Source organism: Acinonyx jubatus, chromosome A3, assembly GCF_027475565.1.
Source record: "Acinonyx jubatus isolate Ajub_Pintada_27869175 chromosome A3, VMU_Ajub_asm_v1.0, whole genome shotgun sequence".
NCBI classification, from domain to species: Eukaryota; Metazoa; Chordata; class Mammalia; order Carnivora; family Felidae; genus Acinonyx; species Acinonyx jubatus.
The window spans coordinates 129876795-129891517 of record NC_069388.1 but is presented as its reverse complement, the minus strand read 5'-3'; the positions used below and the strand labels follow the sequence as shown (position 1 = coordinate 129891517).

At 49.9% G+C, this 14723-nt stretch overlaps 1 long non-coding RNA gene across 1 annotated transcript; it reads right to left on the bottom strand.

The window, feature by feature from the left end:
- Positions 1–6601: 6601 nt before the first annotated feature.
- Positions 6602–14403, bottom strand: LOC128311378 (uncharacterized). The gene is made up of 3 exons (XR_008289782.1): positions 12583–14403; positions 11517–11835; positions 6602–7902 (listed from the first exon to the last, which is right to left on the bottom strand). It is a non-coding gene; the product is annotated as an uncharacterized LOC128311378 (long non-coding RNA).
- Between the last annotated feature and the right edge of the window lie 320 nt (positions 14404–14723).

The window sequence follows — 14723 nt, the reverse complement described above, 5'->3', positions numbered from 1 at the left end:
ACGGCTTCTGGGGGACCTAGAGAAGCTGCACCTGGGTCTTTACCGTTGACCAAACTTGGCCTCCGGGTGCCCCCAGCACTGCCCGGGCACTTACAGTTCACCCGCCAGGGCCATCCTCCGCAGATTAGGCAAATGAGCACCCTGGCCTGTTCCTCTGCCCCCAGCAGTGACAAATGATCATTACTAAGGAGGAAAGCATGGTCCATTTGTCATTTCTGACATGAGAAGTCCAGAAGGTCCTGTTGACCGTGGAGTCCCCTTCCTCCAGGATGTGACAGGCCATTTACCAAGCCTGTGCGGGATCTTTTATAGCCGTTCAATTTACACGAAGCCAGCACAGCTTGGGGACGAAAGCAATATAATTTTAACACTTAATTACTCCGCTTCCTCATTGACAAGACAGCTGCATCCGATGCAGCTTGTCATTTCATTAGGCAATAAATATTGAAAACAGCAAATAAACCAATGTGTGCCACCACAGCTCGACAGCCCGTGGGCTGACGCAGAGGGAACGGTGGCATTAGGGACGCTGCACCCTTCTTCCTCGAAATCAGATGCAACCGCCTGTTTGGGTCCCATCGGCCACCACCACCATTTCCCACCACGGGTACATGATTTGGGGCAATTTTGACCCCAAACTGCCGGTTCTTTAGTTTGAAGACACGAAGCCACCTTTCTTGGGTCCCTGACAGACAACCCATTGAAAAGGCAGGATTGTTTCCCTGCCCCACCTGCCGCAGGCCTTTGTAATGCTCAGGGCATCTCCCGGCCACGTGGGAGGCAGAATTTCGAGGGAGGAGAGAAGGGCGGGGACTCTGGACACCAAGGAGGGAAAGTGATGACCTGGTGTGGAGGAGGCCGGGCTGGGAAGGATCAGGAGAGGAGTGATGGCTGATGGACGGTCATTCCGGACCAGGGGGACCACGAATATCAAGGGGGGGACCCACGGCCTGGCCTGGACAGCAAGGAACCCCAACCAGACCAGACGTACCGCGGGGGACCAGGTCGCTGTGAGCTGATCTCACAGGGTTTCAAAGCTCTCCAGGGACAAGGCCTGGACTGGGACCCTCTCTCTCTTTCACACACACACACACACACACACACACACACACACTCCGATACCCAGCTCTATTCACTCTCACAGCTCTTTGGGGTGACGGTGACAGGAAGAGCCCCTGACCCCCTCCCACCAGCTTCCTGTAGGCTGAGGAAGCAGGGCCAGCAAATGGTCAGCTCTCTCTGCCCCTCTACCCTGTTCACGCTCTCTCTAAAAAGAAATAAATAAATTTAAAATAAAATGAAATAAAAGAACTTGTTTAAAAAAAAAACCACGTTGACCCTGTGTTACGCATATTTTCATTATCCCATTTAACTCGGAAACAGCCAGGTGAGGTAGGTGCCTTTAGCTCCGCCTGCCTAAGGTGACCCAGCCAATAAGTGAGGCGGTGGAGACTTGAACCCGGATCTGTATGTTTTTTCCCTTAGCAGAGCCAGCAAAGCCAGCAAAAGTATCACTTCTCTTAAGCCTTCAACCTGTAGAGTGACAAACTTTCTTCAGACTTAGTGCTCCCTCCAATCCTCCACCCAAAGTCAGCTCACAGATCTGGTAGTAGTCGTTTACACTTTAGTGAGAATTTAAGTCCCCGTGCTACTTGTCCCAGAAGCAGTTTGCTGGTTCCAGCTCTGCGGCAATGGGAATTGTCTTAGCCAGCTTGGTCTCCCGTAACAAGATACCATTATGGAGGCTAGAGGTCCAAGATCAGGGTGCCAGGACAGTCAGGCTCTGGTGAGACCTCTTTGTGGTTGGTAGATGAGTGCCTTCTTGCTAAATCCTCCTATGGCTGAGAAGGAGGGGCCCTCTGGTCTCTTCCTCCTATAAGACTCTCATCCCATCGTGAGGCCTCACCCTCATGATCTCGTCTAACCTAACCACCTCCCGAAGGCCCCAGCTCCGAATGCCAGCACTTTGGGGGCCTGGTCTGACTTGGGCTCAGGTCACGATCTCTTGGTTCACGCGTTTGAGCCCCACACGGGGCTCCCTGCTGTCAGTGCAGAACCCACTGTATCAGACAGGTCCTCTGTCTCCTCTCTCTGCCCCCGCCCCCGCTTGTGAGCGCTCTCAAAAACGAATAGACCTTTTAAAAAAACTTTTCTTGACTTTCTCTTTTATAGGTACACATGTAAGTTTTTACAAAAATGCTGAAGTGGGAACATATCAATCGTACCGATCAAACTTTGTTGTATTGGCGGGTTTCTTTCTTTCTTTCTTTCTTTCTTTCTTTCTTTCTTTCTTTCTTTCTTTCTTTCTTCTTTTTACTTTTGGCTTCCTGCCCCCCCCCCACCACCTTTCCCCACCACTGTTTCTCTGGAAAACCCAGCCTAAGACCGACTTGAGAACCCAGATTAATATACCCACAAACCCAAGTTGAGAACTTAGCATGTATACATCCAGAGTATGATAGAAGAATATAGGATTCAGTAGGCAGAGAGGGAAAGATTAGGGCCCGGGGCCCCTGGGTAGGGAAAAACACCTATTTAGGAACAATGCTGGGAGTGTCTGACCACAGCAAACCCCCTCAGGTGTAAGGTCCCTCTTAAGAATGTAGGGGCGCCTGGGTGGCTCCATTGGTTAAGCGTCCAACTTCAGCTCAGGTCAGGATCTCACAGTTCATGAGTTCAAGCCCCGCGTCGGGCTCTGTGCTGACAGCTCAGAGCCTGGAGCCTACTTCGGATTCTGTGTCTCCCTCTCTGCCTCTTCCCTGCTCGTGCTCGGTCTCTTGCTCTCTCTCAAAAATAAATAAGGATTTTAAAAATTAAAAAAAAAGAATGTAACAGACCCCACCTACTCCCCCTCAGGGTTCCCCTCAGGAGTTTGACAAAAGACCTAAGTGAGGCCATAGGCCACCCCTCATTCAATGGACACGGGCCAACCAGGAATGGACAACCCAGCACTCAGAGCTATCCGGCCAATAGGGGTAGGAGCTGGGAAGGAACAAGGGGGAAGGGAAGGGAGACGCTGACCAGAACCTTACAAAACAAGGACCCTTGTCCAGAGTCACGGGCATTCACTTTCCAAAGTCCCCTCTCTGTAAAAAGAGCTTTCGTACTATTCTCCCTTTCTAATCTTACATTCTAATAAACCTTTGCCTGCTGCTCATTGTATGCCCACCTCTCCATTCTTCGAAGCAGTGAGACGACAAATCCCGGGGACTGTGGTCAAAAATCCTGCCACAATAGTTCCCTCCCCACCCGTGTAATCCCTTCCAGATCAACACACACGAAAGCCAGCGTGCTCACTGGAGGTAAATTAGGAAATTTCTCAGAAAAAGGCTCTAAAAATCCTATCAAGTCTACTCCGTCTCTAACATCCCCCCCCCCGTTCTTCTATCCTGTCCAACCCCACCGTGTCCCCCAGGAAAAGACCCCTCCTCACCCCATCTGCAGCCCGTCTCTGACCTGTCTCCTCAGAATCACCCACCCAGCCCCACAGCTCTTACCAAGCCCCGGCACACCTCCTCGGTGCTCCCAAGGAAACTTCTGTCCGTTCTCCAAACACCAAATCATACTGAGGCATAACTTCTTATTTAACGTTTTCTTTTCTTTTCCTTTAAATAACAAAATGGAAGTTTCGAGACAGCAGGAACCACGCCTCTCTCGGTCAACACCGATTTATCAGGCGGTGGAGGGGAGAAACGGGAGGGTGTGGACAATGGAGTCAGGGGACTCCGTAAGGGCGATTTCCACCTGGGAGCTCTGGCAAGATTATTCTGTCCTCACTGCCGTCGATCCCTGCGCGTGGGGACTGGGTGAAGCGGTCTCTAATCACAAGGAACGTCTGTCGAGAAGCTAAGTCTGAATTTAAGCCTCTTTAAAGATGCGTGTGATTCCTAACTTGTATTAACTGCTGTGCGGACAGAAGGCTGGAAATACTTGCAAAACCAAATCCATGATTCAGGATGATAGCAAGCAAGAATTTGGAAATCAGTGGCCTGGGTAATTCCTCGCAAATACTAGACATTGAAACGATTGATCTGTTACCCAAAAAAGCACCCCAGAGAGAACACGAAGCCAAGCAGGAATCCATCCTTAATTCAGAAATGTCCCCCGCCCCCCGCCCCCGTCAAGGAGCAAGGAATCACTGTCCCTCATGACTGATTTTACAGCCCCTGCTTGAAAATTCCTCTGTAAAAGAGGAATCCACAGTAGACCTGTTCTCCTGGAAGCTGGAAGCTGAGAACCACAGGGAGATATAAACACAAATCAGCCGGGAAAGTGATCAAAATCATCCTGGCTTTCAGACGAAGAGAAAGATTGGAGCACATCTTGGAGATTTGGCAGAAATGACTCTTAGCGCGAAAACCTTTGAAATAGACCCACATGATTGCAGGTGTCATGGAGGAAAAACCAGACGTTGTCTAATCCTGGGTTTTCTCATTCGGTGGAGTTTGCAACTTTCATTTTACGCAAGCTACTCCGCAGTTCTCTAAGGTGTAACTCAGATCTGCTTTCTATGCTTGCCAAGGGTTTCTTTCTACATTGTGTCGATCCTTTTGTATCGATTGCCTTCGGCCATGTGAGCGGCTATCACTCAAACACTGTGACTCAGGTGGCTTATGAACAACTGACATGTATCTCTCACAGTTCTGGGTGCTGGGAAGTCCACGATCAAGGCCCTATTTCTGATTCATAGATAATCTTTTCCTTATGTGAGGAGTAGTAGAAGGAGCCAGCGAGCTCTCTGGGGCCCCGGTTGTAAAGGCAGTAATCCATTAAAGGCCCCACCCCTCCATACCACCACCCTGGGATTTAGGACTTCAACAGATGAATTCAGGGGTGGGAGGCAATGCAAACATTCGGTCTAGAGCACGGGTTAATGCCCTGGGCTTTGGGATCATTTCTTTTTATGTCTATTTTTTTTTTTTTTTGAGAGCAAAGCACCAGTGGGGGAGGGGCAGAGTGAAAAGGGAAGAGAAGCTCCAAAGAGGGCTCTGTGCTCATAGTGGCGAGCCCGACACAGGGCTCGAACTCACGAACCACGAGATCATGACCTGAGCCGAAGTCAGATGCTCAACGGACTGAGCCACCCAGACACCCCAGGATCATTTTTGCTAAGAGATTACCTCTAACGTCTAAGTCAAATCTTAATCCCTAAAATACCCCCCAAGGTATCTGAGATCTGTCTGGACACACCTAGACAGAGAACATTGTCTAAATTTATCGACTACAACATCATTTCCACAAGACCCTTTTCAAAACTTACTAATGACATTGCAAAACGTTCACATCAGTTTCAGCTAGCCCGCCTAACATCCAGCATGTTGCGGAAGAAAGAGTGTTCGATGTTTGCGAATAGGTGCAAATATCAAACTGGATTGTCTTTATCTGTGAAACTCTTTGAAATGTACAATGAATGGAAAGGCACTTTGCTGTTGACAAACCCCAGATGTTCCTCTCTGGTTTTTTGGTTTTTTTTTTTTTTTTTCCATTGCTCTATGAAAACTGATGGATTCCGAAATCTTCAAAATATATCTTAGTGCACAGGGGAGCCCCCAAATGGAGTAAACCTTAGCTATAAGACTGATGGTTCCGCCATATTCGTTTTGCTTCTACTTTGTCCCCTCTCCCGCTCACGTCTGCATCATTATAATTTTCCTTAGTAAGTGCGTCTGACTCATCTCTCACCTAGCGGTACTTTTTAAAATTGTCCCCACACAGAAGAACCTCTCAGATGCGTAATTAAGGAAATTACAAGCTTGTATTTGTTCAGTAATGGTTTTTCAGCTCTGTAGGAGGGTAAGGTAGCACCATAATGAATTCAACATTCCCAGGCATCTCTTCGACAATTACCAGAGACATGAATCGAATTTACCATGGCATCCTTTGGAGCTGCATACACAGAAAAGAGACAGCTGGTCCGTGTTACACAGCACAGAATCCCCGGCACAAAATCTTGGGACAGTGCAGAGCACATAGAAGGCTGACATTTGAGGGGAACGAGGTAGAATTTCAAGGGCTTGATAATAACGAATTTTAGGGGCACCTGGGTGGCTCAGCCAGTTAAGCGTCTGACTTTGGCTCAGGTCATGATCTTGTGGTTTATGCTGACAGCTCAGAGCCTGGAGCCTGCTTCAGATTCCGTGTCTCCCTCTCTCTCTCTCTCAAAAATAAACATTAAAAAAATTTTTTTTTGATTTTTTGCAATGTTTATTTGTTTTGATGTTTTATTTATTTTTGAGAGAGAGAGAGCGTGAGCAGGGGAGGGGCAGAGAGAGAGGGAGACACAGAATCCGAAGCAGGCTCCAGGCTCTGAGCTGTCTGCATGGAGCCTGATGCAGGGCTCGAACCCATGGACCGCGAGATCCTGACCTGAGCTGAAGTTGGACGCCCAACTGACTGAGCTACCCAGGTGCCCCTAAAAATTTTTTTAATAAATAAGTAAATTAAATAATAATGAATTTTAAAGCACATTTCCCCCCATATAACTCGGTGTGAACCTCCCCCTTAGGAAAAGATTGCAAAACTGTGCTTGTAACTGATGAGCTCTACAGACACATTTTTTCTTAATGTTTATTTATTTTTGAGAGACAGAGAGAGAGGGAGAGCATGCACGAGAGAGCAGGGGAGGGGCAGAGAGAGAGGAGGGCAGAGGATCTGAAGCGGGTTCTGCACTGACAACAGAGAACCCGACGTGGGGCTTGAACGTAACAAACCACAAGATCATGACCTGAGCCAAAGTCGGATTCGCAACCGACTGAGCCACCCAGGCGCCGCAGTCCCGTGTTTATTTTTGTAACAGGAATGATCCAGAAAACAAGATTTCACCATGCTTCCTTGTCCACCTCCCCTGAAACGTCCGTTGTCTGTAATTTGGCCAAAATACGTAACACTGAAAATTCCAGCAAGTTCAATGTTATCATGTCTTTTCCCTCCTTGACTGATGGACCCTCTGCCAGCATCTCCTCCATTTAGTTAAAAAAAAAATTTTTTATTGTGGCAAAATACACATAACATCACATTTACCATCTTAACCATATGTAAGTGTATAATTCAATTAAGTGTATAATTCAAGGAGAGAGAGAATCCCAAGCAGGGCTCCTTGATGGCAACATGGAGCCCGACGCGGGGCTCGAACTCACGAACCGTGAGACCACGCCCTGAGCCGACCTCAAGAGTCAGACAATTAACGACTGAGCCCACCCAGGTGGCCCCAGTATTTGTCTTTTTGTGACCGGCTTGTTTCACTCGGCATAATGTCCTCAAAATTCATCCACATCGCACTACGTGGCAGAAACTCCCTCCTTTTGAAGGCCGGATAATATCCCACTGGAGGCACATGTCACCTTTTGTTCATCCACGAGGATGGGTGGTAGTTGGAGGGTTGGGAGGGTGAAGACTGAGTGCTTCCGGGCACGGGGTGACGAAAGTGTTCTAGTCAGCGGTGGTGATGGTTGCCCAGCCTTGTGAATTTACTCAAACCCACTGAATCGTCCGCTTGAAATGGGTGAGCCTTACCGCGTGGATATTACAGCTCAGCTGAAATAGGGCGACTGTCCCGGCCGGTCAGCTTGCACCGGCCGGGAAGAGCTCTCCTGGGGGTGTGGGGCCCACGGAGAGAAGGATCAGGAATGGAAGGGGATTCCAACTGCCCATAAGTAAGGACATGTTCCCCCTCCCCCCGCATCCGAGCCCATCACTCGGCGCCCATCGCCCTCGGGGCACACACCCCTTCAGACAGGTCCTGCCCTCCCTGTACCTGAATAACCACAAGGTGGTGACGACAGCTTCGTGCTCCGGCTCTGCTGGTAGCCGGGCACCTCCCCATCTCGAAGTCCGGTTCCAGACCCGAGCCTCGGCTTCCCCGGCAGATGTCAGAAGTGCAGGGTCTCAAGCCCCGCGTGAGACCTGCTGAGTCAGAATCTGATTTTAACGTGATCCCCAGGTGACATGAGCCTCCTTCATCCTCCTAAGCCTTTAGCTTCTTAGGGTTAAAAAAGGGGGGATTCATTTCCCATTTATTCTTTTTTTTAATATGAAAGTTACTGTCAAATCGGTTTTCATACAACACCCAGCACTCATCCCAACAGGTGCCGTCCTCAATGCCTATCACCCCACTTTCCGTTTATTCTAACGCAGTGTCATATTACCATAAGCAACGCTTCTGGGTAAGAGGCTTGCCTACGTGTGTGTGTGTGTGTGTGTGTGTGTGTGTGTTTGCACGCACAGATGAACACCTAGCAGAGGTCCCGGCCACTACAGAGAAGAGCAGTTCTCAAAGGAATGGCTGTTTAGATGAATGATTTGTGAAGACCTAACATTTATTGAACACCTGTTAAGTGCTGGGTTCTGGGCTAGGGGATTTCACGCACATGACCTTTCTTAATCCCCCTGCAAACCCTCTGAGCAGGCTGCTTCTACCAGATTTCCAGGTGGTTGCAAATCCATGAACAAACAGGAGCACTTACTGGGTCGAACGGCACCCTTACCAACCAAGGAGCTGGGAGAAACGACAACTCATTTAAACTAACAGATGATTATCCTTTGGAGTGGAAATATTTCTTCTGGAACTCACCTAAGTGGGATGTATCCACTGCATATTACAGTCGGACACGTCGACCACGATCTTCTTCCGGAACGTGATTAGAATACGCGTGTCCGCTTTTTCCCACGACACCAAGAGAGGGCATTTTCCTTCCTGTCTTTGTGAGTAAACCTCAGCCTCATTTTCTGACCCACTAAGGTAACATTTACAAGTGTAATTCTTTCCGGGCCCCACACACTGCCTTTTCCATCCAAGAGCCGGGCAAAATGGCTCAGAATAATCCAGAAACAGAAACCTATTCTCCCTAGTCGTGTTGTTAGCAAGCCAGCCAGCATGTAGATTGCAAACCTTGGTTACTGAGCGAGAGAGATCGTCACCGCTGAATGAGGAGAGAGCCCACACGGTCCCAAATCCCTGAGCCGAGGGGGAGGACGCGCGCTGCCTTCCCGTCCCCTTCGGCGACCCCACAGAGGTGGGGGTGGTGAATGCTCTCGGGTCACCGGATGAGGGCACTTGGGACATCCCCAAGCATTCCAGCACCTGAGCCCACAGAGCCTTCACGGAGAAGACACCCATCTGCTGTGTGCCCTCAGCCAAGTGACTCCAACTTGCGGCTCCAAAGTCCCCTGGCAACCCAGTGCTCTGTGATCATCACGACAGCTACCAATGTTTGCCAGGCACTGTACTGAGCTTCTAAACTCCAGAAGCACCGGGAGAAACACCAGTGTTCTTAGACGCATCCATCAGAATCACCCGGAGGATCTCTTAAAACACAGATTAGTGCCCCCCCTGCCCCCGTGACATGGCTGCCAGACTTAGGAAATGAAAATACAGGATACTGACTTACATTTGAACTTGAGCTAGGCAACAAATATCATTTAATGTGCGTGTGCCCCCAATATTGGATGAGTAGTATTCACCGTCTGTCCGAGATTCAAATTTGCCTGGATGCCCCCTAATTTATCTGGCAACCTCACCCCCCAGGGTTTCTGAATCAGCAGGTGGCGCTTGAGAATCTGCGTTTTCAAGAAGTTTTCAGGTGACGCTGCTGGCCTGCGGGCCACACTTGGGGAACCCCCGAGGAAGGTAATGTTTTTATCCCCATTTTACAGGGGAGTAGAATGAGGCACAGGGAGGTTCAGCAACTGCTCCAGGGCCAGACAACCGTGACTGGGCCCCGACAGCCTGGCTTCAGGCCTGCTCATCGGCCACCTGGTGGGTTGTTTCTTCACACACTCGCTCCCTTAACTCTGTTCTCCACACAGACCAGAGTAATTCTTCTAAAACTGAAGCCGCATCACGTCACTCCTTTGCTCAAAACCCTACAGTGGCTCCCATCTTCCCCTGAGTAATAGCCATGTCCTTACTGTGGCCCCCGAGGATATCCGATGTGGCCCTGCCTTCCTCTCCCATCTTATTATCCTCACACTGGCCTCCCTGCTGATCTTTGGACACTTCAGGCAGACTCCTGCCTCGGGGCCTTTGCACTTCCTGTTCCCACTGCTTGAATACTTTTCCTTAACCCATCTCTCCCGGGGTCTGCGCTGCAACCTCCTTCGTTGGAATCTTCCCCGACTACCCCACCTAAGACAGCACCTCCGTCTTCGTTCTCTATCCCTTCGTCCTGTCGTTATTTCTTTTTTTAGGAAGGCTCCACGCCCAGAGAGGGGTTTGAACTCACCACCTTGAGATTAAGAGTCTCACACTCTACGACAGAGCCAGCCAGCGCCCCCCCCCCCCCCCCCCCGCCCTGACAGATTCCCTTACCGCACTTACGACCATCTAACCTTCTAACCTTTTGTGTGGATCGGTCATTGTCCAACCCGCCATTGCCAAGAAACAATGCCGATGTGTTATAAAAAACAGAGTGAGGCATTTCATGCAAAATCGTCACTCGACGTCGCTATCAGAAATGTCTGAAAAACACCAATCGTCATCGGCTTTGGGGCATAAACACGGAACTCAAGTATCAAGCATACGTCCCGGCCCCACGGACAAAAAAGGCCGTCTTCTTAATACGCAACCGCTTGCTCGGAACGTGATGTGTTAATCCACATGCATTGGTTGCCAGCGGCAGCTCAACATTCAAGCAGAGGCCTAGAATTAAAACGTCTCCACTTTTCTTTAGCCAGTGGTAGTTCTAATTATAGCATTCAGGCTGGCATGCATATTTATTTACTCATCTCTAGTCCTGGCTTATAATTACGAGCTAGTGCATTGTACCTTGGGAAAGGGGGTGACGCATTGTTACAGTGCTTTCTGGGGCTGCATGTGATTAGAGCAGGGCGGTTAAGGAAGTTGGGGCGTTATTCATTCCTATAATTATGCCGTCTTCTTACATCTAGTGTGTGTGGCCAGGGCCGTGACACACACACAGGGAATGAACCCGTGAGTCTGTGTCCCACGGGAGGAACATGCGAGCCACCTGCCCCCAGTTCCAGAGAAGCCCTCCGAGGGGCTCACGATCCCACATTTGTGAGGTTTATCTGACCTGCCGGCAGAGCAAAAAGCAGGTGCTCAATAAATATTTGTAAAATGAAGGAAATGTGTCAATAAATGAAATCATTAAAGAAAAGCCCTCAGCCCCATTTTGAACGTCCCTTTCTTTCTTTCTTTTTTTAATTAATTTATTTTTTTTAGTGCTTATTTATTTCTAAGAGAGAGAGAGAGCACAAGCTGAGGGAGAAGACAGAGAGAGAGAACCCCAGGCCGTAAGTGCAGAGCCCGATGGGGGGGGCTTGAACTCACGAACTGTGAGATCGTGACCTGAGCCAAAACCAAGAGTCTGACTCTTAACCGACTGAGCCCCCTGGGGGCCCCTGAACGTTCGTTTCTGACAGCGTATCTCTTATGACAGCGCCCCAGAGTAGTCGTGATCCTACTATAGAGGCACAAGATTCAAATCCGGCTGCATTTAGCGCCTCACTGCATGATCCCGGACAAATTACTGAATCTCTCTGGGCCTCAGTTTGCCTACCTGTCAAATGGGATGCGATGACGTTCACTTCACACGGCTACTGGGAGAAACGAGGGAGGTGATACGTGTAGAGCATATGGTGTCAGATGCTCAACGGACAGTGATTCTGTGGCCTTACTTGTGCCCTCCCCCACTCTACCCACGCAGTCACTCAAAGCCGTTCAGAGGGCAACAATGAGCCTAGCCAGGTGGATTCTGTTTCAGGTCACGCTGAGGGCCATGGTCAGTCTTACAACTGTCCTTGTTTCTTCTGCTCCGATATGCTCACCAATGTCCGTCATCTCCTGGCCAGGGCTCAGCTAGGGGGGGTGGTTCGATGCTGCCCTAGAAGAAGAGCAGGGTTGGTCAGTGTTCCCCAGGCCACAGCTCTGAGAGACGGCCCTTGTGGCCGTGGGGCTGGCCACCCTGTCACACTGTCCTAGAAACCCAGGGGAGCACGCGGACCCGCATAGACCAGCCATCCACCCCCACATCTCTTCTTTCCCCCATTAACTCCAGACACACACAGGATTCTCCCCCAACTGCCTTTTAGTGGCCCTGACCTCCAACATGCCTCAAGGTAACCAGCACTTCCTGTCATAAAGCGCACTTCTGGATTGACTTCCCAAATTTCATCTCCGTGGTTTATCACAATAATCCAAATACTAGCGTTGTGTGAAATGAGCGTCATTCGGGGCTTCGCAGAAAAGTAGAGAACAGTGTTTCTCACGGCCCCCGTGGGAACTAGTTTGTGTTTTCATTTGACGCAGATATGGGGGCGCCTGGGTGGCTCAGTCGGTTGAGCATCCGACCTCGGCTCGGGTCATGATCTCGCGGTCCGTGGGCTCGAGTCCCGCGTCGGGCTCTGGGCTGACCGCTCGGAGCCTGGAGCCTGCTTCCGATTCTGTGTCTCCCTCTCTCTCTGCCCCTCCCCTGCTCGTGCTCGCTCTCTCTCTCTCTCTCTCTCTCTCAAACAACAACAGACATTCATTCCATGCAGTTCTGCAAACATCAGGGTGTGGCAGCTCTGGGTCAATCAGGGACCCACCCCCCCTCCCCCCACCTGAGGACGGCTGCTGGTTCACACATACCTTCCTACTTCCTCACCACATGCCCACCACAGATCAGACCCTGACGTCAGGAGCCAAGGGCTCGACCTTGGGGAGCTCTCAGTCTAAGGGTGCAGGCTCAGTTCTCACGCTGGGTAGGGGAGAGGTGTTCTCATTTCTTTCTCTCCTCAAATCCTGTCCCCTAACAGCTGTCTCGGCCTCAAGGCTGGGGCCGGAGAAGGTCCCACTTCGGGAAAGAGAAAGATGTGGGACAGAGGCACCCTCAGCTGCCAGTGGGAAGGTTCCGGCAAGGTGGGTGCAGGGGGAAGGGACGGAGGCAGGCGTGTGGTCAGGGGCCACCCCGCGGCTTGGCATTAGGAAGGTTCACCGGGCGCTGTGTGCGGGCTGGGTGAATGCTGCAGGGTAATGAAGAGACAGGGGCCCTGGCCGAAGAAGTCGTGCCCCCAAATGTGGCCCAGGCTCTGAACACGATCCAAAAAAGCAGCCTTGGGCGTCCCTCACAGTGAAGGCGCCATCAGGAACGGCCCAGGAGGTGAGGTCCTGGGAGGACCACGCTGCTCCGTGGGGACCCTCCGAGGCACGACCTCGTCCTGAGCCAAAGCAACTCTCATCTGCGAACAAGGGGAAATTCCACGTCAAAAATGTGCTGTAGGCTGTCAGTCCCTCGCCTTCCTTCTGGAATTCAGCATCAGAGCCTCCAACAGCTGTGTGCCTGCCCAACTAAAATATTAAAAGAAATGTTTTTGTGTTACAGAATTCCTGTGCTTTGCCAGACTCATGTCGTACATTTTCGCGACCATTTTCTGGGCTCCCCGGAAGGCTAAGAAATACACCCAGAAGGAGAGCCTAGCCGAGGGGCCGCGACAGCACTACCGATTTGCATACCCAGCACAACGAATCCGAATCCGAGGCTGCCTCTTGTCCTCACGCCTCTGTCCTTGTAAAATCACCTTCCGGTTGAAAAGAAAAAAGTGCATGGGAGCCTGACCCTGAACCAACGGTGACTGCCTGTCTACACCGAGAACTCCCCCGTGAGGACAGGAATCAGAACTCTCATCGGCCGGGCCCCCTCTGTCTGGCTTTACTTTGTCCATGTGGCCATAGCTGAAGTTGTGACTTGGGGTTACCACGCAGTTGAACCACTCACCTATTTTACAGATGGCAAAACTGACGCAGAAGAAAAAGGTGCTTTGTATACAGCAAGCAATACAAGCAAATTAAAATAAACTATTTTTAAAAGATCGATGAGTGCATAGGTTCACGTCAGGTGAATAAATAATTAAATTCCACAGGTGATAAAGCCAGCTGGAGCCAGCTTCCCCAAGTCCTGCTCGGGCCATGCCACAGCATCTGATGTGTCCGGTGGCCGTGGGATTCGTGAAGGCGTGGCCTGGGGAAAGGAAGGTCCCCTGCCCCTCCCTTTCCTGCTCTGAAGGTTTCTCCCAAGTCCTATTCATTCCTCATGGGGCTTAGTTTTTGAATCAACTCCGTCCTTAAACTTCACCAGATGCCCTGACTGATCCACTATTTAACTTCAACTGGGATCCACACATTCTGTTACCAGACTTCTCACGTCATAGGAAAGGCAATTTTCCAATGAGAGAGAGAGGGTAAAAATGTTTCCGGTCACACTAATTTGACATTTTCCGAACTAGCTTATGGCCCAGGAAAGTCAAAGAGCTACAAGGCCCCATCACAGATCAACCCCGAAACCAGGCAAGGAAGAAAGAGGTCAGTGGTAGATGTAACTAGAGTGTATTATACTAAGCAAAATAAGTCAGAGAAAGACAGACACCATATGATTTCACTCATATGTGGTATTTAAGAAACAAAACAGATGAACATATGGGAGGGGGAAAAACAGAGAGGGAAGCACACCATAAGAGATTCTTAAATACAGAGAACACACTGTTGATGGAGGGGAGGGGCGTGGGGGGATGGGCTAAATGGGTCCCGGGCATTTGGGATGATGTTGTACGTAAGTGTTGAATCACTGAATTCTACTCCTGAAACCAGGATTGCCGTGTGTTAACTAACTAGAATTTAAATATACATTTGAGAAGAAAAAAAAAAGAGTGGTGGAAAGAATTAAGATTTTTACAGAAATAGAAACTAATGAATTGACCAAAAGAGCTTCAGGAAACACCAAAGGAAGTAT